The sequence below is a fragment of the Lissotriton vulgaris genome, chromosome 1_1 (genome assembly GCF_964263255.1).
Source record: "Lissotriton vulgaris chromosome 1_1, aLisVul1.2, whole genome shotgun sequence".
Lineage (NCBI taxonomy): Eukaryota > Metazoa > Chordata > Amphibia > Caudata > Salamandridae > Lissotriton > Lissotriton vulgaris.
The window spans coordinates 1,095,664,468-1,095,687,607 of record NC_141685.1 but is presented as its reverse complement, the minus strand read 5'-3'; the positions used below and the strand labels follow the sequence as shown (position 1 = coordinate 1,095,687,607).

General features: G+C 45.5%; 1 protein-coding gene across 3 annotated transcripts in view; it reads left to right on the top strand.

Annotated features, from left to right (window-relative positions):
• The first annotated feature begins 894 nt into the window (after positions 1 to 894).
• The window catches only part of CSDC2 (cold shock domain containing C2), a 186,191-nt gene continuing 163,945 nt past the window's right edge, over positions 895 to 23,140 (top strand). Inside the window, exon 1 of one of the 3 annotated variants that reach the window (XM_086963507.1) lies at positions 895 to 1,089. The gene's annotated coding sequence lies outside the window, so the exon portion shown is untranslated. Of the gene's footprint in view, positions 1,090 to 21,347; positions 21,827 to 23,140 lie in introns of those variants that run through there. The other 2 variants (XM_086963503.1, XM_086963504.1) reach the window with 2 other exon arrangements.

Genomic DNA, 23,140 nt, shown 5'->3' with positions numbered 1-23,140 from the left:
ATCAAAATGTATTCTGAGGTGCCCTAGTACACGTGCTGGACCATATCCGCACAACACCCCTTAGTAATGAGGGGGCCATGTGGTCAGCATTAGGTAGCTATACCCCATACTCTAATGTACGGAATCTCAATGCTAATGAGCTACTGTCAATATACAATGGTCTAGTAGGGCAATATAGACACTTAACTCAGTATGTTCCGTGCCCCTTGATTGCTGTCCCACCACAGGCAGCTCTAGCAGAACAACCACAGCTGCCTGCTGTACCACAAATTAGCCCTGTAATTATTAATGCTATTGTAGGTAAAATTCCCGGTAAACATGTTGAAATTCCATTTTGGATAGCTCAGTGAATTAATCAAATGGAAGCCATGTTTTCCATTATGGGACCACAAGATAAACATCCTTTGGGAGCTTCCCCAGATAGGTGACTGCGCCACTTTGGGGCACAGTCTTTGCTGCAGTCTATACCATCACGCATGATACTCCATCTATGGCAGTCTTGTCGGAGGTGTTGAAACAAATACAAAGTTAACACAGGATAGCTTCTGCCCTGGACTTGCGGATGAAATTAATTTGAAACTTTCCTGTGGTCTTCTCAGTTCTACTGAACATTAAAGGCGAAGCAGCATCTTTGGCTATATGCCAACAGATCGCGCTGGTTTCACCAGTCGACCAGGAGCATGAACTACCTAAAATTATTGCTTATAGCTACACCTGCATAGGTCACGATGATTTGGGGGTCAGACCAAATAAACCACATCTTGGCAAACCTGGTTCCGACAAGGACACGGCCATGCAGATCCCAGAGTTTGTTAAAAAACAATGGAACAAACCCAAACCTAAAGAAAAAGCTAGGATTCGAGATAGTTCTCTGCAATAGGAGTCCTCGGACAGATGCTATAATTTGAGTGATCACACATAATTGAAGCCACCTAATAGGCATCAGTACTCTGATACTCTTCCTACTCGTTCCTTTCAGGACTCGACGAATAAACAATATGAGAGAGGAGGGCGTCCTGAGCACAGACAGGAGGAATATGTGAAACTTAAAAAGGACTTGGAGCGCTGGTCTGACATGAAGATAAAGAAGTAAGAGAAACTTCCTCAGTTTAAACCCCAATTTCTGAAAAAGAATGTTGCAGCCCTAACTGCAACAACTGCCACTAACACTGAGAACTCTCTTCTTGAACAGGAGGTGTAATATCTGTCTTCTGCGTTAAAATCGGTTCTTACTTCGAGAGTCATGATTTTTGGCTACGTTGATAATCGAGCTGTCCTTACGAGCTCGTGGACTGGTCAGACGGAGACCTTTCTTGAATGAAGAACCGATTTTAAAGCAGAAGACAGATATTTTACCCATTGTGGGTTAGAATTATCACCACATAAGAGAGGAATATACCATAAAATGTTGAGCCTTGAGAAAGTTGCGGGGCGGTTTCCCAGTGTATGCAACAAAACACATGTCGGCTGAAGACAAACTATAAAAAGAAAGAAAGAAAAACAAGAAACTCAAAATACTGTGTTAATATTCATGCATACAATGTGCAAATAAATGTTTAGATACACTACAGACGTGTGCTGAGGATTTCCTTTGCCTCTGCCACAATTTTGGGGGAGGTTGGTGGTTCTCCTCATCCTGAGTGGAGACATTACACCTAGCACACTACCACTGTCTGTTCAAAGGTCTACTCAGATCACTACAACCTGACTTGCTTGCTACAAGACACTTAAATGCACTGTCAATACCACAGACCTGGTCATTCTAGCAGTTACTGGCCCCATTGGCTTTACATATGTCACCTTTAATGAGGGTGATACAGTTTCAATAGCATATAAATCACGTCTCTATTCCAATGCAGAAATGAGTTTTGTATGCACTGAAAAAATACTGATTGCAGCTCAGATGGCTGCCATTAAAGAACAGCGACTTACATAGGGGAAACACATCATTGTCGGTACTCCCATTCCAGCCTTCGAGGCTGTCACAAATGCAAGCCTCCCTAATGTTAAAGCCCTACATCCACGTTGGATACAATGGGCTACAGCCTTAACAGCTACAGACGTAGACTTTCTCTTTGACCCATCTTTACAAACACAAGAGTTTCTGCAATATGAGCATGTTTATCCCATGCCCAGCAATATTTTGCCTCTTGGGCAGTATAAATATATTGTTTATGCTGATGGTTCAGCCCAGCCTTATATGGGCACCAAGCACCAGTATTCAGTGGTGTGAGCCTCCGTTCATGGTGTAATGTTGGATGGTAAATTCCAACCACAAAATATTGCACACAGTCCTTAGGTGACTGCACGGCTCGGTTGGCTGAGCTGAAAGCACAAATTCTGGCACTGGAAAATACAGATTCGGAATTCCTCACTCTTATAGTGTGTGTTTTGTATTATTGTGTCCAGTCTCTTAATGATAATTTGCATTATTGGCATCTGAATGGTTTCAGAGATTCTAAAGGAAACGCTATGAAGCATAAATTGCTTTGGATCAAGGTGCTGACCTCAAAGATAGGTTACCACAGGCGCCTGTAATTCATACATTGAGTCATCAGCCTGTTGTAATACATGTTGTTGGAAATTTTTTGGTAGATGAAGCTGCCAAATCCACAGTTTATACTGTGACATTCGCTGAGATTACTTGTACGAGAGTAGATGACAATATACTGTTTGCCATTCATGCTACACACAACGGCACCCCTTTGCCTGGGGGCATTCCAGCTAAATGTACTTATCATTTAAGCGAACAAAAAGTTCCCTTTGCTACAATTCCAGGAGTTGGTGATCATGTGATTTTCAACCAAGGCCGCAAATTAGCATTAGTTTTTTTTAACACACTTTATTGATGACCGCAGCATAACATGTACATCATACAAATGTTCGTCTAGATACAGTCTTTTGTTTTTTACCCCCATGGCCATAAGCACATTGCAAGCATATACAATCCTTTAGTTTCCGTTACCCTGTGTGGTGGAAAAGGCTTATAAGGTCATATTCAAACTGGAATTACAACCATATGGCAGGCGATAGGCTGCATCTTCGGTGGCCTCTCAAAGTTGTGTGCATGCATAACCAACGATTGAGAACTTATACAAATCCCGTTTCCCTCCCTCCCATCCCACCCCATCCCTCTCCTGATCAGTCCCACTCCAGCCTCCATAATGGTTGCAGGGAGTCCACATATAGGCACCCCCAAGGGTACAATAGACAGGGCAAGATCACAGTGTCTCTGGTCTATGGGCCCGGATGACCGACAATAGCTGGGCGCCCTGCCCATTACTGAGACGCGGTGGCTTGTGTAGGAGATAGGTCTAGTGCTTCAAGTTCAATTAACATGGCCTCCCAATCCAATGAGATGTGTTGCTTTCTCTTCTTCCCTTCGGCCTCCCCCATTGAAGCATGTCAGTCTGCCAGACAGTAACTGTCGGACATCTAGGCGACTTCCACCTCAAAGTGAGCACCCTGACCGCCAAGATAAGTGCTAGGTCTAAAAACTTCAGTCGCACCTTCTGAACCTTTGAGCGCCTACTCAGTCCCATAAGGCAGGTTAGAGCCTCCTCTGGAATCGGGAGGTGTGTCACCGTGGCCAAGGAGTGTAGCACTCCCCCCCCAGGAACCCCGCAGGCGAGGGCAGGACCACAGCATGTGAATGAAGTCCGCCTCATCCCCCTTACATCGGGGGCAGCAGTGGGGGAATCCAGGAACACACAGTGTATTTTTTGCGGTGTAAGGTATGATCTATGGAGTATCATCGCCTGTATAAATTTGAGCCTCGCATTACGCGACACTTTTTTAGGATGCTCCAGCATGCGTTTTCATGTTTGGTCTGTGATCTCCACACCAGAGTCCTCTGCCCAGTGCGCCCTAAGGGAGGTCAGAGTGATTGCTGCATGTGCCCGTACTCCAGTGTATAGCCAGCGCACCAAATGTCCTCCAAGTCCCATGTAATATAGAAGATGTACCAAGGTGATTTGTGGAGGTTCCGTCCTCTGTGGGGCCCACGTGGTTCGGATGTAGTGCGTCACAGTGGCGTGTAAAAGATACAGGCGTGGTGGTGCCCCAGTGGCCTGCACGAAAGAGCCATGGTCCAGCATAGTGCCATCACCAAAGAAAGCTCCTATCTCCTCTATCCCAGTGTCCGTCCAGGCCTGAGTTCTAGTCCGTGTGAGTCTCCCCTGTGGTGTAGGGATGCCCAGTAATGGGATGTTTGTGGCACATGGGGTCACTGCGGACGTGTATGACAGGGCCCTCCTCCAGCAGAGTAAAGCAGTCTGCAACAGGGGGGGACAATCCGCGGGAATCCTGGCCCTCGGCAATAGCAAGGCGTGCAGCTCCCCTCGATCTAGCCTCTGCGGTGTGAACCCGATTTCGTGTAAGTTTCTCCCTGCGGTCCAGTAGGAGAGCCATTAAAGCTGGCTAGCATAGTAGTAGCCCCGGAAGTCAGGGACTCCCAAGCCGCCACTCTGTGTCGCCAGCTGTAGCTTTCGAAGACTTATCCATCTCCGGCCACCACCCCAGATGAGGTTAGTCAGTATGGTGTTAAGAGTATTAAAAATGGGTTGTGAAAGGATCACGGGCAGGTTAACGAAGTAATATAATAGGCGAGGCAGCATTACCATTTTTGAGATGGCGATCCGCCCCATCACTGATCAGGGTAGGGAAGACCAGAACCCCACACTTGCACAGAGCCCCATTATCGCCCGCATTATATTTCCCTCTATTTGGTCCTCTTGTGCTCTGTACACGTATATACCAAGGTATTTAAAGGTGGTGAGGGTCACTGGCAGGGTGTAAGTGCCGAATTGTAGGTGGGGTATGTGTGGCGTGTCTTGGAAGAAACAACCGGTCGATTTCTCCGGATTTATGTGTAGTCCCGACAAGCGTTCAAATGTAGCGAATACACCCGGGAGAGGGGCATTCGCGGCAGTCAGATCCCATAGATATAGGAGTATGCCGTCCGCATAAATTGATATTAGGTGATGTACCCCGTCAATGTGGATACCCAGTTGGTCCGCCAATCTCCGAAGAGCCAGAGCTAGGTGTTCTAATGCCAGCACAAATAGCAGGGGAGATAGAGGGCACCCCTGCCTCGTGCCTCTATAAACGTTATATTGGTCAGAGATATAGCAGCCAGTACGGGCCCTGGCTGTAGGGGATGTGTATAGTAAGCGGACCCATTTAAGGTATGTGTCGATCCCGAACCGTTGCAACATCGCAAACATAAAATTCCAGGATAAGGAGTCGAACGCCTGTCTAAGGTCTAGGGCAATGCATCCTGCGTGACGGTAAGCTCTCGGGGTGGCTTCCATTATAGAATGCAGCCGTCTAGTGTTTAGAGAGGTGCTGCGATTTGGGAGGAAGCTGCACTGATCGTTGTGTATGAGTGCATTAAGGTGTGGCTGTATTCGGTTGGCGAGGGCTTTGCTTAGGATTTTGTATTCGGTGGCTAGAATAGAGAGGGGTCTGTAATTTGACATCTCTAAGCCGTCCCGTCCTGGTTTGGGTATAGACGTGACCAGCAACTGCATGGTGGAATCCGGCAAACGGCAAGTCTCCAAAGCCGTCTTATAGACGGTCTCCAGCGTAGGCAGTAAGGACTCAGCAAACGTAAGATAGAATTCAACAGGGAGCCCGTCCATACCGGGCGTCTTATTACGGTTTAGGCCTTTAATCGCGGCACGGATTTCCTGTTGAGTGATGGGGCCGTCTATATCTTTCTGCACATTCTCCGGTAATACCGGGAAGGGGAGATCTCAGAAGAAGTCAGTAATCATTGAACCGTCTACGGGGCAGGGGGTGCATATAGTGCCTCCAGGTGACTATGAAAGGCACCGTTTATTTCTGCTTGTGTGTGGACTATGTGGCCTGCCAGGGTGCGGATGCTGGATATGATTGGCGGATCAGGCCTATCTCTGACTATGCGGGCAAGCAGTGTACCGGTTCTATCCGCCTCCGTGTGTTTACGTTGGAGAAACGCTCTGTAATCTATTGTCCGCAGCATCTCCAATGTCTCAGCATAATCTATGTGGGTAGATTGTAGGATCCCTGGTTTGTCAGGGTCTGACACTGCCTCCCTCTCAAATACGTGTAATCGGTGCTGAATGTCTTGTAACCGTTGGTGTGTCTCCTGCCTTGCACCCACTAATTGTCTGATCGTCATTCCTCTCACCACCACCTTCAGAGCATCCCATTCAATCAAGTGGGAGGACGCTGTATCCCAGTTTTCGGCTAGGTAGTTAGTAATAGTTTTGGATAGATTTGTGCGAAAGGGGGCATCCTCAAGCAAGTGTGGGTGTAGTTTCCAGGTGGGCACTGGAGTAGGTACTATTCCCCAGCGGAGTGTGAGCTCTGGAGGGTTATGGTCGGAAAAGATCTTGGCCAGGTATGCAGAGCCGTGGACCTTCGCAACAATAGAGCTTGAGCAGAGGAACCTATCATTTCTCGTGTTGAGGCTGTGTACCGGGGAGTAGAAGGAATATTTCTTATGGGTTGGATAAAGGCATCGCCACGCATCAGAGAGTGTCCACCCACTTGCCCATGCATGTGATCTGTCCAAACGAGTGTCCAGTACCGCATTCCAATCCCCTCCAACACCCAGGGGATCCCATCCCAGTCCGCGAGGGCCACACTCAGGAATCGATCTTGTTCAAAGTTAGGGGCATAAACACTCCCAAGGATCACCAGAGAGCCTTCTAGAGTGCCCTTTACCAGTATATATCACCCCTGCTCAACAACCCGGCGCTCAAGTTCAACAAATGAGACCCCGTGACGCACTCAAATGGTAGCCCCCTAGCAAAGGCAGAATAGTTAGTGGAATAAATATGTCCCCTCCATTTTTTCCGCATCTTTTGTGTTTCTGAGTCAATCAGGTGAGACTCCTGAAGGAATGCCACCTGTATCTTGCTTCTGAGGAGAAATGCATGTATGCGGTGTCGCAAATTAGCATTAGTAATAGCTTCACATGAAGGTGTTGCTTCTGCACATGCAGGTGAGGCAGCCACTATTTCTTTATTACAACTGCGTCATTGGTGGCATGGCTTGTACAAACAGGCCAAGAAATATTTCCTTTGTTGTGACATTTGTCAACAAATTACATTTTCCACCATGGCTCTCCCACTACAGACACATCTGTTGATTTGCAACAAGCCTTTCATCTGCATTTATTTACGGTCCTCTAAATTTGGATGGTGCATTTACATTTATCCTACTTACAGTTGATTCTTGCTCCAGGTACCTCTGGGTGTGGCCATAATGTTCGACTGATCCTCGCTCTGTTATTAAAGATTTGGAGGCCTTTATTGGAACATATGCATGCACTACATTCCATTCCGACCAGAGCCCTGCTTTCGCCTCAAAGGCATATAGGTATGTTATGACAGCCCTGGGTGATAGGTGCATTACTCCTCCCCTACCATCCTGAGTGAAATTCAGTAGTTGAATGGATGAACCATGACTTAAAGCAATGCTTAACAGATAGAGTATTGGGTTCAGACGTATATGGATCCATTACTTGTATGGGGTTTAAGAGCATTTAATAATCTCCCTGAACGATCTCTGGGTGGCCGAACCCCATACGAGGTCCTCTTTGGTATCAAAATGTATGTTGAAGACTTTGACTGTCGAGATTTCGTGGCGGCAGCCATGCACTTCGACATAAAGGATCGTTCTGCTGTCTTACAGGTTTTACAAAAGTTCTGCAACAGCCAAGCTAACAAACAGTTGAAGACGTCTACCTCTGCCGAAATCGAGGAGCATCCAGTGCCTTCCGGATGGATTCTACGCATCAGGCGTTAGACTAACGCATTTCAGTTTGGTGCTCTGCATTACCGCACTGAAATTCATAGTAACGCATAATGCATGGTCTCAGCTTTCGCAGAAAGCGCAATGCAAACTGTGTGTGTGGAAGCTAGCAGCGCCCCAGTGGCCTGCGCGGGCTGCTCTCGCAGGCTTGGGGCGCTCCAGCAGCCGAGCAGGCTCACAGTGCTGCTACAATGTATCTTTTGATTCCTATAGCACCGCGGGGCTCTGTGTCAAGAAGAGCCTGATATTAGGGCCCGTCCGGTAGCGCTCAATTGCTACCAAGACACCTTGGGTCTGTGCTTGTGGAGTTACATTTTGTGAGGAAGTATAGCTCCGGACTGGCCGGCTGCTCAACCTCGCTCACTGGTTTGCGGGTGGCGCGCCTGTGGCAATCATGGTGCTCGACCACTGGCTTGCAGCACTGCTGCTCGCATCTATCCTGCCGGGCCGCCCATGCTGTTGGGGCCCAGGGGCAAAATTATATATATGGCCATCGGCTGCCGGCAAATTATTTCCGGGACCGGGCAGCCAACCGACTCGAAGAAGAGTGCTGCATGCAGCCAGTAGTGTGATGCTGATGGATTAGCATTACAGTAAGAAGGTGAACCCGGTAGTCAAGGGACCTGGGTAGCAATGTGTTACATAAGGAGTGGTCCCAGACCTAGTGGAATTACTTTTTACAATAACAAATTTTCTTAAACCAAATCCTTTAAGAAACCCTATTGTTTATTCAAAATAGTGTGTATACGTTTTTCACTGTATTTTTTTCTTTTTTAGTGCATATATACATATAAATAATCGATACGCATTATAACAGTGCCCACTGTACAAGGGAAAGGAGGAGGGGGTGCTGTGTTGGGAAGGTGTGGGTACGTTCAAGTGACAAACAAATCAATTGTAAATTGCTTCTAACAATTGAAAAATGGCTTCACAGGGGAGCCAAAACAGAATTAATCTAAAGACTCAAAGTAAACATCATTGCAGCATCATAAATGACAGGTGTACTTAATCACACTCCAATCATGTGCTGTGGCTGATAGTCGACGTTTTGACCCTCATTGTAGGGATATTCCCCCTTACATGGCGGGTCTTCTTCAGGACAGTGAGAGGTTGGGGGGGACTGAAGGTGGGCGGTTCCTAAGGGAAGGGATAATTTACATGGGATTATAAGATTATCACCGAATGACAGCTATTTACACAGGATTACAACAATTAATTACATCATACATTGATAGATCACAAGGTAGCCACCATGGGAATTAGGATAGCAGACAAACACTAAATCAAGTCAGTATGGAGTAATATAGAGATAGTCAGAAGTCTGGCATCTGATCATGTTAGCGACTCAAATTCAAGAGATATTGGTATACACATAGGGATGTACAGCGGTAGGGCCATAGGTGGTTACACAATGACCTTTTGATTACCTTAGGTTCAGCGTCTGGATTGTTCTGACAAGGAACGAAATAAGGTTCTTAGTAGGATCTTTCCTGCAGAAATAAAAACACAACCAGTGGCGCTAGAATCAGGGCCTGGCTTTTTGGGCTGGGAAGCTGAGAAGGGGTGATGTTGGTTACCATAAGGCACATTTACCTGATAACCGGTCCCCACGGTGGTCAATTTCATGTTGAGACAGAACCCTCGGCATTCGGTCCGGTGGCCGGAATACCTCATGGGCTGACAATCTAAATAAATGAATTCGGGCTTATGAATCATCAAATTAGATTATATACCTATTTGTGGGCTGACAATACTAATTGTATTAAGGCAAGGTAATGGTTAATTACCTGTTGTAGGGCGTACTGGTCGGTGCACGGGTGATACTTCGTTTAGGACTTGGTCGCTGTGGATAGAGCAGGCATATTAGATCGTGACCATTACGATCAAAGCGCTCAAACAGATCGCAAAAGACGATCAAAGGTAGGTTCAGACAAGTGAAGGTGTGGGGAAGGATTTCCTTACCTATGGGCATGGGTCTGATTCCTCCATGCGCCGGCTCCTTCAATTCCCGTGGCGAACGTACGACTGGTACACGAGTTGACGGGTGAATGTTTAACAAACACTTCCGCATCACGTGACCGCGAAGGCGATAGAGAAAAGCCTACGCTGGTCGACATGGTAACCGGGACGCGTGGTTGCAGTGTAAATGGCCAGTAATTTTAGATGCCGCCTATGTGTACATAATTTATTACTTAGGGAAATAATATTTAATTAGATTGCCAGAGGTTCACCGCGGTCCCGTTAGGGTATTAGAAGAAAGCCTCCTTGGTTCGTGCAATGGTAATGGTAGAAAGCCTCCGTTATTCGTGAGGTGGCCCGAAAGGATCGTGTTCTATATAGGGTCCTTGGTGGGAATGGAAGAATTGGTGTGTCAATTCAGATACAGGATACTTAATCCATAGCTGTATTGGTAATTATAAATACCGTATTGGGGCGAATTGGAAAATTAGCAGGACTAATACAAAATCTCGTGTACCAGCATTAGCCGGACTGGATGATGATTATTACTGGTAGTAGGGAGAAGTCCAGCTTCTTAAGGTGAAACCTCTTTAGTATTCTTCACATATTGTATTGAAACCACGTAATTACCATCACAGGGTATTAAAGTGGTGACAAAAGGTGGAACATCATACATGGCGATTTGGAATTATATTATATAGAAACCACGTAATTACCATCACAGTGTATTAAAGTGGAGACAAAAGGTGGAGCATCATACATCATGTACCCATCAAACAAAATCATTATACGTAGAATGAAACAGTTCCTAATTAGTGGTCAATGATTCTTATTGATTACTTGAAAAAACAGGGGACCACGTAACTACTCTTTCATGATCGAGAATATTTGACTACTTCCCCTTTAATTCTCTTTCAAAACAAATCAGTACGCTTGACGTCATCTAAGACGCAGTTGCTGATTCGGTGGAATTATCACGTGCGCCAGGTACCGCGATATCCTCCGGTCAGCACTTCGCTTTCTCTATTATTCAGGCGGTGGTAGTGCCTTACGAAGGTGGAAATACGGGGAGTCTCCGGAAAGCAGGTGAGTGACAAACGGATACGGCCGTATTTAACTCTCACCCACTCTGTAAACCGAGACGGCTTGTGACACCGCCATCCCTTTCTCTTCACCAGATTTTTCCGGTGTGAAGAAAACCCGTCCCACCGACCTATGAAGTGAAGACAATTGTGCTTTCACGTAATTACAAACAGTTTCTTTTTTCTTTCCTCCTCGAAATTTCCCCAGGTCCTTTGTGCGAGTATTGTGGTTTTTAATTTGCTGACAGTTTTTAGATTTGCACAAATTCCTTGAATACTGAATGTGGTGATCGTGATACTTTATTGAATTACACTGTGTTGAACTAATTATATAAACACAGTTGTAGGCGCATCTTTTGACGCCCTTCAAAGTGGTTTGTTTGTGAGAGTGAAGAGGGAACTCCCTTCTGTAACCCGACCAAAGTATACAAACTAACCCCGTTCGATAGAATTGATAAAAAAAAGAGAAATAAACTCTTGAAGAGCACATAAATTGGTGGTGTGTTACAAAATAACTTGTGGTGGATAAAGGAACCCATGCATTTTTTCATGTTTATGATCATATGTTTGGTTCTGTTTCTCTGTCTTTATTCCACAGATTACAACATCCTGGAAATACCAGGGTAATCCGGTAAACAACCGTGAGTCCTTTCTTTTTCTAATACACTGAGGTTAGGGTACGCCTTAGCGTGTGTATACCGCCCAGTGTCATAGTTTGGTCCTGAAGAAAGCTCGGCTAAAGAGGCCGTTATGAGCAGAAACATGTCGACCATATGAACCAAAAAACAGGACTGTTTGACTCAAATTTAATGTCAAGCCTGTCCGTCAATCCTTTTTAATATCGTGCATGCTTCAACCTTTATTAAAATTGAGTTTAGGTTGGAACGCGCACTTTTTTATTCTGACACTTCAAATTCACTATCACTTTTTTGCACTGCTTTTATTCTAGTAACCAGCTCCACTGCAGTTGCAGGTGTAGTAGCACACCAGGCATGCACTTGGCATGCCTGGTGAACAACCCGATGATGAAGCATGTCACCCAATAGTTGGGTGAGTGAGGGTTTTATATAAAAATCACTATGATTCTTTTTCTTTTACACACCCACGTGCTTTTTCTATGTCTCATCCTGTCATGTCTGACTGTTTGAGTCACTCCTTTGTTGTTTAAATGACCACGTAACTACCTCACAAGGTGTTAAAGTCGTCCCAACAATGTAACATAGTGGGTTATTAGTTAGGAATCATAGTTCACATTATTAAAAGGCTGTTATTAGATAGTGGCCATCTGTACAAAACTGCTGTCTAATTCATTCAAACCTTCGTTGATAGAATTGAAGTGGGTAATCATTTAATTTCTCGTACATTGAGCAACGCACTAATGTTGCCACCTCTTGGTCCGAGAGTAACTCTCTCTAGGACTGTCCATTTGAGTTCATCGGGCGCATGTTTGAGTGTTTTAAAGTGCTCCACCAGGGGGGCACCCACAGTTTCGCACCTAATGCGGCTGCAGTGTTGCAAAATTCTAGATTTGGCTTTCTGTTGTGTCTGCCCTATATAGCAACTGGCAGGGGCAGACAATGCAGTAGATGACATTCATAGTGTTACAGTTAGCTTAATGTTTGAGGATAATTTTTTCGTCTTTATGCACAAACTCCTTGATTTGTAAAGTGTAATCACACGCTTTGCAATTACCGCATCGGTAGTGACCCACAATAGGTTGTAAATTCCACATGGATGTGAGTGAAGGCGGTGTAGGTGTTTCCAAGTAAGAGCAGACCACATGTTCTTGGATATTTTTGGATTTTTTGAATGAATGCATCGGTGGGTTTTTCATTTCCAAATCATCACTGATCAAGTTCCAATATTTGTTAACAACTTTCTTTATTTCATTGCTCTTTGTCGAGAAAGTTGTTACGCAAATTAAGCCGTCAAGTTCTGGTGTATCTCTCGTATTCCCTTGTAGGAGAGATTCACGTGGGCAAAACCACGCTCGCTTTTGTGCTTGTTTTACCATCCTCTTAGGATATCCACGGTTCATCAAGCGTTGTGTTAATTCTTCCGATTCACACATGTAATGTTCTTTCAGGGTGCAGTTGCGCATAATGCGCAAGAATTGCCCAAAGGGCAAATTGTCCCGCAGTGCCCTAGGGTGGTGGCTCGAGTATTGCAGAAGGGAATTTCTTTCAGCTGGCTTCCTGAAAAGCGTGGTACAGAGTTTGTCTTCTTGTACAAAGATAGTTAGATCCAGGAAATGTATGGTGGAAGGGCTGGATTCTAAGGTGAATTGGATATCCAGAGATCTGGCATTCAGCCACGTGTGGAAGCTGGTTAGTTCAGATTGATCTCCTTCCCAAATCATGATGATATCGTCTATATAACGCATCCATCTTTTAATACTAGATTTGAAGGAATCCAGCCCTTCCACCATAAATTTCCTGGGACAATTTTCCCTTCCTGAATGTTGAGGAAAATCTCATAAATGTCGTCACTGACGCAGAACGCAGCAGGCTGAGGGCACAGGGGCCAGCCCCGTGGGAGCAACGAAGGATCCTTCTTCAAGGCTGAGCTACCGGTGGGACCGCCAGGTGAAAGCTCAAGGCAGGCACAAGGGATCTTGACACGCAGAGCCGTGACACGAAGAAACGGGCAAACCAGTTCGCTGAAGACTGACAGGCGGACGGGGGCTCACACACCTCCACAGGATCTCGCGAACAGCACCCCAGGCTCCAGCAGACTGGAAACAACAGCTTTGTGTGAAGAGAAGTATACCAAATCTAAGAAGATTCCACACGGTGTCCGACGCACAGGAATTGCTCCACCAGAGGTACCTCTTCAATCAAGTAGGAAAAACCAACAGCTCAAGTGCAACACTTCTTCATCCCTAGCGCCCGCTCTTACATGAACTCAGAACTGAAGAAATCACCATTATAATTTCAGAAAGGAGAGAACAATGAAAGGGGGAATGACAGAGATGGCCCCCTTTGCCAATTCGTCGCCAGTGTCGTAAAGAAGATGAACTCTGAGGCAAGGTAAGTTCAAACATCTTTATTCTGTCATCCACTCTCTGCAACTGACAACACATCCAACATTCCAATGTGAACTCTAGTGGAACATTCCAAGAGGCAGGAGGAGGCGGGAAGAGTGGGGAAGGTACCAAGAGGGAAGGAGAGGAAGGTAACCCACAGAGGAAGGTGTAGGGGAAAAGAGAAGAGAGATTACAACACTACTGTTCAACACCCATTTAATTACACACAATGGGAGCATTGTCCAACTCCCCCAGAAGGGAGTTTAACAGAATATACAGATAAATTCACATATTTGTCTGGCCATGGTTCCTCAGACCCAAGGTCTTTCTATTTTAAACTTGTCCTTACACCACTAAAAAAAATATGCTGTCTCAAATCAAACTCTTATATACGGATTTGTTTGTCATACAATTAGCACTAGAAGGCTATGATTATTGGAAAGATATCATTGATTTGAAATCAATTTGGGGTACTAAACATTGGCAGATTAAGGGAACAGACATCTTATTTAGAGTATGTTTGGTTCCAACAAAAATGATTTTTCTAAATGATACGTCCAACAGACTACATGTCTAGGACTTGCTAAAATTAAATGGGAAACATCCTTTACAACGCAACTTTTACCACGCAGTGCTTTTACATCGCAACTTTTACAACGCAAACCATTACGCATTGCGCTGGGGGGCCCTCTAGGATAGGGAATAGATTTAATTTACTATCCAACACCTTCCCTACTATCCACGGGGACTGGAGTTGGAATAGTAAATTAAACTATTCACTATCCAGCACCCCTCAATACTATGCGTTGTAAAGGCATGCGTTGTAAAAGTTGCGATGTAAAAGCATGCGTGGTAAAAGCATGCGTTGTGATGTCATACATCCAAATTAAATACATGAATTCGATGAATACTCCTTCCATTGCCCGATTTGGCAATTGGCAACATTTTACAAATTACAGTGAAGAACAGCCGAACAGTGTGGTGCAGAATGGTACATTCAACTCCACACTTTCCAGTCCAAGCGGGTGGTTATTGTGGCTGGTGGACACAAATGGTTGTTATGCTCGTTTTTTTAAATTCCACACCGGGATTTAAGGCAAGCAGACGGACCTTCATTATTCCCAGTCTCAGCACTGAAGGATAGTCACCACCTATTTGGTAGGTAAATTGTGCCAGCAATGGTTGGAACATTCCATACTGTCTGCAGTTAAACATCATCTTTCTCTCCTGTCGGATGAAATGGATCTATCCGATTTCTTGTAAGGTCCTAAGTCGCCACTAAAAGATAAATTTATGCCACTTCCAACAAAATTTGGAAATTGTCAGACAGAGTGGGAGGGTTTGCCAGGGACTTCTCCTCCATTCACAGCATACAGGATTAAGGAGTAGCAGCCTTTAGGGAGAGGCTGGCAGAGACAACTAGCCGCAGCAGTGACAAGTTGCAGAGAAGGGTTCCTGAGACGGTGATTGTCTGCTCCAGTGACTGGCTGCAGGGATAAGCTTGAGTGACACGCTGCTGAATGAATAGCCTCCAGAAGGGCCTGGAGGGGAGAGGCTGCCCCTAACAGGTAGCTCTGACGACATGCTTCACCAGTGATAGACTGCAGGAGGAGGAGTGCAGTGTTGCCAGATTGGGCTATTTTTCGCACAAATTGGCAACTTTTTCCCATTTGTGCAAGAAAAAACCCAAATTGCGGGCGGCTACTTTTTGGGCGTTTATTGGTCCATTGTGCCCATTTTTATAAGCTGGGGCAGCGCCTCAGCAGTGTTGGCATTATCACGACACTATATCATCATTGGTAGCCAGCCCTGAGTAGTGGTTGGACATGAGGCGCGGAGCATCACTGAGTCTGATTGGCTAGTGTGTGTAAGTGCAACCGCACTGCATGCATCACTCAAGAAGATGTAAAAAGTGCACCTTAAAATTTGGGATCAGGGCAGTCAATCTGTTAGCGCGCGAAAGTGCTACCAATGACGGCCCTGCAAACATTTATCATCTGGAGCCTGCCCATGGCCGACCTGTAAAGCTGTGCTGTTATTTAGGCACACCAACGCAAGTGGTGATGTGCATGAATGCCTCCGTTGACTGACTACTTCAACAGGCCAACACAAGTTGTTGAACCAAGCCGACTACTGGCTCGGCCCATAAGTGAGTGACTTGCTTCACGTGTCACTCTGACTGAGAGAGTCAGTTGGACCTCGGGCGCTGGGCGGGGGCTGGTCGTGTGAGAGTAAGACTTTGAGTTTCGACTCTCCTTGTGCGTGCGGATCATTTGGTGATTGAAGCAACAGCAAGTATGTTTTTTCCCAAGTCTGTGTAGTGTTTTTGGAGTTGGCACTTCTGAAACGATAAGATTTGCGTCCCTCTGGGGGTGAGGTTAGGGAAAGGACAACACATCACCAAATAGAAGTGCTTTCTCTGTCATGTGTAGAGGGAGTGTGTTGCAGGTTCTGGCCTTGCACTTGGACACGGGGACAAACCTTCATAGTAACAGGGGCAATGTTTTAAATGGGCCTGCACATGTGGATATTCTTCTCTTCGGTAATGGAACTTTTATTTCGCAGTTTTGGAGCAGAGCAGCTGTGTTAAAAGCACTAGAAAGGTCCTTGTATATTGAGCAGTTTTGGGAAACAAAGTATCAAGTTAACTCTGGTGATTAATTTACCTGCTGGCGAGAGATGGGAGTTTCGTCTAGAGGCAGTTTTCATTTGTGTAAGGTAGCCCAGAGGGTTAATATCGTAGCTTCCAAAAATTTGCATTGATAATGTGATATTCCATTTTTGCAGTGACTTATGAGTGACATTCCACAGCAAAATGTAACACTTTAAAACCATTTTATACTGTGTTAAAATAATGCGTTGCATATTCATTGTGCTTTAAGTCATAGGCTGGGACCTCATAGCACTATAAATACAGAAGTTGTTAACCACCAACCAGAAATCTATTCCTTTACTGTCTGGTTACCCTCATCTGCAGTGACTCAATTAATCTATACGATTTAATAATGCAAACAAATGCATTTCCTACTGATTACTTGAACTTGGATTTATCTTTAAACATACAGTGCGCCTTTATTTTATATGCTGTTACCTGAAGGTGAAGACAATCAAAACTAGTGACTGAATGAACATATTTTGTCCTCCCAACCCTCTTCCCCCTCATCCGGCCTTATACTGCTCCAACTGCAGCACTCAAGTTAGTCTAGTGATTAGGTGCGCTGGACTCACCTGCATGGTCCTGAAGGTGCTGCTAGGCAAAGCCTGCAGAGTGCGTGGTCAAACCCAGTGTGGTGGACCGGGCTGCAGACATTGCTGAGGTTACCTAGAGGCCCAAAGCCTGCCAGACAAGGCTTCTCTTTGACCTTCTTAGTCACTGTCTCTTGCTGTTACACTAGGTGCTCCTAAGTGCTAGTTAGCAGTGACACCTTTAAACAGCGCTTGCCCCTGCCCACTGAATGGTCTGCAGGGACCCCTTCGTGATCGAAGGCCAGGCACAGGTGAGGGCTAAGTTGCTTGCTATCTTTAGGTGAACTGTCCATGGGGCAGACTCGGGGCTGTGCACTGCAGAAAAATCCCCCCCACCCCACACTGTTCCAGTGCCAGCTGCCTGCCAGCAGCACGACCATAGAAAGCACGCTGTTAGAGTCACACAATGCAGTTTCTGTGGTGAGCATGGTAACATGAAAACAAACCAAAATTGAGCCACTGGCTGGGATAATTGTTGCAGGCTTTCTGTTGATGGTACAGAAGTGCCGGATCCTGGCTGTTGTTTGTGTTCTGTAGTGACACAAGATGACCAGTTGGAGGGCCGGGCCTGGTGCAAATGTATTTAAGCTGCAGGGTAGAAGTCATATGTGTGTTTTTAGAGAAGTTTTGACACTATAAGTCACAATGCTGCTCCCTAACAGCCGGAGCAGAGTCAAGCGACGTTTTGTGATTCTCCCAAGAGCTATAGTATGCATGACTAAAACATTTTAGTGCGGTGATACGGACATCAGTACTGAAATGCGTTTGTCCAAGCCCTGATGCATGGGACTTGGCAGGACTGTAATACTCCTGCTGCAAAGGACCAGTGCCATGCATATCTAAGAGAAATATTTTATGTGCACAGCTCAGTGGGTTACTGCTTTTGTCACAGCGATTCTTTTGTTTCTGTGTAGTTCATAAGTTACATTCGTAATCTAGAACCGTGAGCAATGAACTGCCATCTTAGAGCTGCATGGTACATGTTAGAAGTGATGTTTTTTCCCCAATCTTTCTATTTTGAAGTTGCTAGGAAAGGTTTCTTTGGGTAGAAATACATTCTTGTTAAAGTCGACCCTAACCACTGTGTTATGTTTTGAATCCTGAGTTTGTCCTTCTCCAGACCAAGCATTCTTAAAAAGTGCCTACCAGTATGGATGGCATGTGAATCTTACACCTTTTGGTCTCCTTTGCCTTATGTAACATTTTCTATGCACTAATTCACAAACGTATGATTCATTGTGTCTGTTTGTATGATTTTGAAAATGTGGAAAGTTTTGCTTTAGGACAGTAATTAATGGTGTCATTTTTAAATGCGGGCTGTAATATCTGCAGTTGTAAAGCAAGCATTCATGCCTTTGGGCATTCTGGCTGTTAGATAAGATGTTTGTTACTGATGAGGTATGTTTCACACAAGATTTCCTATTCGGCACACTGTCATACCCCCTTTAATGCTCATATCCTTTTGAGGCACCATGTTTGTTGAGACTAAGCGTGGTGGGGCAGCACATGTAAAGAAGGTGGGACTGTGTCTGACAAAGGGTAGGGTGTTAAAAATGCACTGGAGTAAGTTAAATATGCATTTCCAATGAATGCATGATGATGCATAAAGCGTAATAATGTATGAGATTCTATACATACTAGATGGTACCTCTGCTGTGAGAGATCTCATGTAGAGGCATGCACCATATGCTGTACACACACACAATACTCCCCAATTATGTCCCATTCTGTTTCCACCTTCTTGGTATCAAGGTAGTAATAGTAAGGGATGTCTCTCGGCCTTGCCAAATGCATTATCACATATTAGATGATACCTCTAACTTGACACTCTTATGTAGGGGCATACTCCCATTCTGTTTTAACCTTCATCCTTCCAGGGCAGCAGCAGGTAGGAGTGTCTCAGAGCTCAGCCAGTAGCATTTTTCATACACACTAAATGGTACCCTTGTTTTGAGAGATCTCACGTAGAACATGCTCCATAAGTAGCATGCACACACAGTACTCCCTAGTGCTGACCCCATTCTGTTTGCCCCATCTTTCTCCCAGTACAGTAGCAGGCAGGGGTGTCTCTGAGCGTATCCAGTAGTATTCTTCCACATATACACAATGATAGAGATCTCATGTAAAACATACACCATGAGCAGTTTGCAACCTTATACTCCCCTGAGCTGCCTCTATTCTATTTCCATGTGAACAGGACAAGGAGAACCCTATATGCCCATGGAAGCAGGGTAATTGTATTATATTCCAACAATAGTCCTGTGGGACTTATTTATATTCTACTTCAATCTTATTCTAAAACAAATATGTGTAGACTCAATTCTATTAATCAGAAGAAAGGTACAGGATGCCTTCTTATTTGAATAGAAGTTAATCTGTTGTCTAGGAACAATATAGCTCATGAATTGAAAAATAGAAAATACTCTTATGTAATGAAAGATGTAATGAAGATGAACTGTAAACATCTGCGTCGTTGACACAGTGTTTTGTACGGTAAACAAGAACTACGTTGCTGACATGGATTACCTTTAGGGTTTTATTTTGTGGCTGTTATTGAGAAAGATGAATATATTTTGGTTCACACTTGGAGCATTATTGAGAAATGAATCCATGCTTTTGCCTTGAAATGTAAGGAGCTAAATATAGAGCCCATTGCAAAGTCATTTTTAGGAGCTGCCCTGCTTAAAGCCATGAGTGGCTGATTAAAGGAGTTGCACAGCCTAATGAGATTTCACTGGTCAATATCTGAGAGCTTAACAGTGTGAATAATGAAGGGGAATGGAACTGATTGGCACAAGAGTAGTGATGAGTGTCATCCGCCTTGAGGGAGCATTAATGTTGAGATGTCACAGTAGATGGTCATGGTGAAAGACTAAAGTGGAGGGCGGGCACTAATAAAAATAAGTGACTCTCCAGTGAAATTCAGAAATAGTATGGAAGGATAATAACACTAATATATGAACTGTTATTTATTTTTCTTCAAAGGAACTCTATTTTAAACGATCTGAAGGTTTGATGTAGTTTAGTGTTTTTTATATTGTGATTTTCTATAACTGAACTCTCTTTCTTTTAATGAACATGTGTGCTATTAATTGTAATGTGAATGCTTTTATGGTTGTCAACACGAACAACCGAATAAAGTTTAAAAAAAAAAAGTGACTCTCCTATTTCGCCTTTGTACATTTTAACTGGAGGGCGTGGGCCTCTAATATCAGCTTGCAAAACGAGTTGTTCTGAAATGCTTTAATGCCAGGGTGGTTACTTTATATGCGTGCATCATTGAGTGGTGTTAATCCTGCGAGATCCATGAAATGCATTTAAATATCCTGTTTGAGTCGCTACATGGCATAGAGTTTTAACGTTTCAGCTTTTCGACTTCACTAAAATGGGTAATAGTCTGCTTCTGCAAAGTTTGTTCTTTCATGCCAGGTTCAGAGTTAATTTGTAGTGAACAAAGTAATAGGTCCTAATGGGGACCAATCTCCAAAATCAGTAGTTACTAATCGAATTGGGACATGATTGCAGAAGTGCCTTGGTGCCCTTTGAACTGCCTCCCACTAGAAGCATATTGAATAGAAATTAGGATTGTGCGTAAAATATTTCCCGAAGGATGATTTTGCATGAATAGACGGTGGCAACTTTGGGCTGTTTTTTGGCCTGAAACTGGTCTGCGTTGGGCTGAATTTGGGCTTGAATATGGACAGCATTGGGCTTGTGACAGGTATCAAAATCTGGCAACACTGTGTCTGCTAAACACAGCTTACTCTAGTGACAGTTTAGCCTAGTCACAGTCTGCAGGGGCAGGATTCAACTGAGAGACCGCCGGAGAAGGCTCCAATAACAGGCTACTCCACTGAGAGGCCACGATGGAGGGTCTCTAGTGACAGCCTAGTCCAGTCTGACCTGCAGGGGGTAGACTTCAACAGCCCCCGCAACCCTTCGCTGGAGGACCAAGTTGTCACCGAAGCTCCTCCCCTGCCGTCCCTCCTTCTGCAGCTTGCCACTAGGAAAGAGAGCAAACTGTCCCTGGAGCCCACCCCCTGTCACTGGAGCCCACTTAATGCAGCCATCACAGGAGCAGTCTCCCACTCACTGAAAACACTGGACTACAGCCCGTCGCTCGATTACGCGGTTACTGGAGGCCCTCCCCTGAACTCCGCCCCTTGCTGCCTGTCATTGGAGTTAGGTGGTCATAGTAGCCCCTCCCGCTTATCCTATTGCCGGAGGTGCCTGTCACTCACAGCTCCGCCTCTGCAGGCTGTCCTCGGAACAGCTGGTTCCTGAAGCCCACCTGGCCCATCCCCTGCAGTCAACCACTGCGCCTGGCAGCTCCTTTCTGTTCCCTTTTCTAGAAGTTTCTCCACTGCTGCCTATAACTGGAACCCCGACAGACCCTCCCTCCCCTGTATCTTGTCTCCTGAACCCCTCTCTTTCAGCCAGTCGCTGGAGCAAGCTGTCACTGGTGCTGCTGATGTCAGCAGCAAGGGGCGGGGCTGAGGGTTGCGAGTCTGACGAGGAGGCAGAGGGAAGCAGAGCAGGCAGGAGGAGCTCCAGCGGAAAAACAACACCCCCCTCCCCCGTGACTGCCCCCACCCCTGGCGAAGAGGGGCGCCCGAAGAGAGACAGTCATTGGTGGGCGGGGGGTGCACAGAACCCCCTCCCGGGACTGGGGTACGTTCCTCTATCCCCACCTGTCCGGGTCCACAGGCAGGTAAGGAGAGGCAGCACCGCTTGCTGCATGCCTGCTCTCAGCAGTGGGAGAAGAATGAAGGGGCGGGGGTAACAATATGCGAATAGGCAGGCATTTGCAATATGGTGGTCTCTGCAAAAGGAAGGCAGCATGGGAGTGACAGCATGAATGCTAAAACAATCATATCGTGGAGGTGGGAGCATAATCACAGGTGCGGTCCAGCAGTCTGTTTTTTACGTTCTGCCTGGCCTGCTGGCTAACCCTTTCTCTTGTTACTATCATTAAGATTCGGCTGATCACTGTGTATCGATTGATTCAGACACCCAAAGAAACACCCCTGTCTGAAATATAACCTCTCCTTTAATGCAACCAACCATTGAAGCCCGCCACATTAATGCTTCACCCTAAAAATAATGCAGCCACCCTTTGAAACCCCTCACTTTCACCCTAATAACGAGACCCGCCCCCATAGCAATGTACCTAAAATACAAGGTCGCCTACAATGCCCACGTTTCCCCAATAACAGTCGTATGGCATACCGCCCACCCCCTTTTCGTCCTGACTATAAAGCGCTCCACTTTGAAATGCCTCATACCTCTTCTCGACAGTGCACCTTTCTTTGGAAATGTCCATTTGTTTTCTTCTCAGAAACGTATACCATTACAGAGCCTTTGATCCGACCCTGGAATGTAGTTTTACTTCCTCAGACTGCCCCTCTTCCTCGCTAATAGTGCAGTTTGATTTCAGTCCCAATAAAACAGTTCGAATTGCTCCTTCCCCGTGGCAGAGCAGTTTCCCACCTGAAAATATTCGCCGTTCACCCCTTATTTAAGCTCCCATGAAAAAGTCTAATTTTCTCCCCATCAATATAAGTCCATAGACATGGTCTTTTCTCCTTTTGAAATGACCCCTTTTCTCCACCATAACTCATCCCTGCCCATGAAATGCCCGCTCTCGCCCAATCGTCTATAAAATACAGTTCAGTTCCGTTATTGAAATGCCACCTGACGTGCTTCTAAGTGCCCCAATTTCTCCCCAGTCATGTAATTCTCTACCTACGAAACGGCACTTTTCGCCGCGATATGCCGACCCTGTGCTTCTGGACAGGTGACTGGACTTGGGTGTGTGTGTCCCTGCTGCACCAGTCTCTGCTCACTCTCTCCCCCCGCCAGTGCCATACTCTGATTGGACACTGGATGTCACTGTTTGGCAGTGTCGTCATTTTAGTGACCTCAACTAGTACCATATATTGAGTGTCTCTGCTGCACTATTGTCTGCTTCTTCCGGGACCTCAACCAGTGCCATACTCTGGGCACTGACTGTCACCGCCACATC